Source organism: Mixophyes fleayi, chromosome 1 (assembly GCF_038048845.1).
Source record: "Mixophyes fleayi isolate aMixFle1 chromosome 1, aMixFle1.hap1, whole genome shotgun sequence".
Lineage (NCBI taxonomy): Eukaryota > Metazoa > Chordata > Amphibia > Anura > Limnodynastidae > Mixophyes > Mixophyes fleayi.
The window spans coordinates 133,625,716-133,629,438 of NC_134402.1; the positions used below are offsets into that span (position 1 = coordinate 133,625,716).

General features: G+C 34.0%; 1 non-coding gene across 1 annotated transcript; it reads right to left on the reverse strand.

The window, feature by feature from the left end:
* Nucleotides 1-285: 285 nt before the first annotated feature.
* Nucleotides 286-401, reverse strand: LOC142137198 (U5 spliceosomal RNA). Its single transcript, XR_012687845.1, has one exon. It is a non-coding gene; the product is annotated as a U5 spliceosomal RNA (small nuclear RNA).
* Nucleotides 402-3,723: the final 3,322 nt, after the last annotated feature.

Genomic DNA, 3,723 nt, shown 5'->3' on the forward strand with positions numbered 1-3,723 from the left:
GCCTTATCTCTGTGGAGTTTATATATCCTTCCCATATTTGTGTTGATTTCCTATGTGTCCCTTATACAAGAATACGCTTTGGTTTAAGTTCGCACAATTTATCTGTTCACTTTTAACAAATTAGCCTGTCTGGCTTTCCTATTATTATTAGCGTATTATTAGCAGTATTTTTACAATATAAAAAAAGGTATAGACTTACTATTAGATATTGTACATCAACCACGTTACATTGCAATTTATTACAACTGTGCATCCACCATGGTTTTTTTTTTTTTGTTTTTTTTAAACCCCAGTCAGATGGGGCATGCAAAAATTGAGTTAAAACTCAGTTTTGCTCCTCTTCACGGAAATATTTAGTAAAAGGCAAAAGATTTGTGCGTTCTGAAGAGAAGCCAGAGCATCACCATGGTTGTTTTTAAAAAAGAGTTACATTGTTTAATGTTTGATATTAATATAAAATCAAGAAAAAGAAAAAGTTATTAAGATGTATGTTGTGCGTATTTAATTTACTTGTGAGTGTTTCAAACGAACAATGCTTTTAGAACAGTTTAGTGTTGTTATTCAGCACTGCTACTATAGCTGCTTTTGGACTTAAACATGACCCCGAGCTTCCTTAACCTTAAGCAGGAAGTTGAGATAAAACGCTGAGCATTTCTTCTTAACTATCCAACTGATTCGTAGGTAAACGCCTACTCTTCTTAAATCAATACAAATAACACCTACTCTTCTTAAGTCAGTACGATCTCCGCCCATTCCCAATCCTTTTTTCTTAAGTCTTTGGAGAACTTCTTAAATGCAGTTATGAAGGATTTTCTTCTTAAGTTAAGAAATTCTTAATTTATGCAACGGCTTTCCCTTCTTATCTCCTTTTTCTGGGCATGCGCAGAGAAGACTTTTGTAAGATCCTCAAAAAACGGCAGATAACATCAGTAATGAATCAGGCCCACTATTACTACTTTCATCCATTTTAGCCAGAAAATTGAGAACAAAAACTTGGACTCAACTATATAGCATGTAGTATAATATTTTCACATTCTGTACAGTATATATCATTAACATATATGCAGAAAACTACTAGGTCTAGTAGGCCAAATAGGCGAATTGTTTTCTAGATTTAATGTTAAGCATTGAACCTGAGGATCAGTCCCCCTTCCCCCAATGCAACTGCCTTTTCTCCCCACCTATATTTATTTATTTTTTAAAATGAATTGTGAGCAACCTATGTACTTGGAGGTTCCACAGTAACCTTCATTCTTCTCTCCAGTACCTTACTATTTTTGAAGTGAACTGCAAGAAAAATTAATGTGGTTAGCTAGGTCAGTAAAGATGATTTGTTCCTCAGCTTGCCCCCACCCCATCTTGCTCCATTCTTCAAAGGGAATTTAAATAGAGTTGTTATGAAACAGCCCCAATTTACGACAAAGATACTATAGCTGACAAATCATAAAAAGTCATATAAGTGTGTTGATGTTTTACCTGATTTATTAATGAACACTAAAGCAATAGTGTGGCAATGATATATAGAGGTTAATGGTCAAGTTCACACTTGCAGTAAACAGTTCACAATTAACCAGAAACAGTATAACAGTTGTGTTACAGTTATGGGATAACTATAGTTATTCCATAGTTAGTTAGGGTTATGTTTTACTAGACTGTAACAAGTAGTTTTCAAAAATAGTTGTTAAAAATGTATTGACTTCATAGATAAAAATTTGTCATACTGCTTAGTATTGAACATATATATTTTTTTTAAAGTATCTAAACTTAAAGTTACTAAAATAAAAGTAAAGCTGTGTCATACTTTAGGATCTACAAATAGTGTGCAAAAGTTTCAGAAGCTCAAAGAAGCTTTGCTATGCACATTAGTTTTCTGGTCTATTATAGAAAGTAAAATACACGTTTTGTTTATTATAAGCTCATTATTTTTTGTGTCTGTATAGCTCAGATGAACAGGGCCACCTTAACTACTTTATGGGCCCCCGGGCAATGCAGTGCACCGGGCCCCTAAAAAAAATAAATTTATATGTATATATATATATATATGTATATAATAGTGTGTGTGTGTGTAAAAAAAAAAATATATGTATGTAAAAGAAAAAGTGATTATATATATAATCACTTTTTGTTTTACATATATATATATATATATATATATATGATAAATTGCACATCTTTATGGTATTCCACTTGAATTCAGAACTGGCCTCCAATTGGATTTCACACTAGGACTCAAAGGGAAATAGCAACACAATAGTGTAGTACATTCATGACAAGTGCGTTGTTTCATAAAAAAAAATACAATTTAATAGACATGGCACAGTCCAAAATGACAAATAAAATGCCTGTACATTGAATAAAATATAAGCAGGCTTATCTGTGACAGAAAGTTCCAAATTATTCCAAGCATGAACCAGAAACTCCTTCTCCGCTGCTGGCTGGAACACACAGAAAAGAATACTGCCTCCTTGACGCGTTTTGTCCAGAATAGACTTTATCAAAAGGGTGAATATTATTTGGGACATGGTTCCCCGTTTTTTATAGTCCCCACTGCCAATCAATAATATCCGGAGTGTTCATTTCCCCCACGAAGCTCGACGGATCTCCTTGACCTCCGTTAGCATCCGATATACACATCACTTCCGCCCATTTGCCACATGTCAGTTCCGGTTTTGCATCATTTCCGGAATACGGAGTAATACTATATACAACGCTATGTAAGTCATGATTATGCCAAAAATGATTATATATGACATAGGGGACATATCAATATAGTCCCCATTAGAAGAATAATAAAATATTACAGATAAAATATGTTAGCTAAACTGGTATACAAAAGTATAAAATAAAAACAGTCCAAACTATACATCAATTTGGCTGACTTAACCGATATAATAGGTGGTACATAATATCAATTACTTAATACTAAACATAGTATACTGACCTAACTACTCAGAGTAAACAAGATGACTCTATATATCAAATAACTGACTGAACAGAGTATAGGACTAGAATTCTCCAGGATAGTAATTTCCTGTTTGAAACACAAGAATGAGCAAGAGCTAGAAAAAAATGGAGCAGAGAAAAAGCAAATTAGTATAGCAAATATTAAGGACAAGGTCATACATCAAATGAATGGAGCTATTTCAAAGGCTTCATTTAGGCCTAGAGGAACAAGGGTACTTAATTGAAAGATCCAATACATTTCCCTACAAGACAATCTGTTGGCAAGATCTCCCCCCCTTGGACCTAACGTGACATGTTCTATAGCTTTAAATCTTAATAAGCTGGAGTCTCCATCATTAAAAAATTTAAAATGTCTGGAAACTGCATGTGTGTCTAGTTTGTTTTTTATTGCCCGCACATGTTCCTGTATACGTATCTTAAGCATTCTTTTAGTTTTCCCCACATACTTGAGATGACACGGACATTCTGAAGAGACAGGTAATAGCTCCTTTAATTTTATACTCCTTGGTACTAGTTGAATCAAAGACAGATCTTCCATGGGTATCAGCAAGTTTGCAAATATTACATTTTGAACATTTTACAAAGCCACAGTTAGAGCCCAAATTAGAAAGAAAAGTTCCCCCACTTTTGTCCACTAGATTGTTCAAGAGGCTAGGTGCTAGTAGAGTTTTTAGATTCTTAGTTTTTCTAAACACTTTATCGGGCTTATCCCCCAATACAGGACCCAAGATAGGATCCATTTTGATGATATTCCAGTGT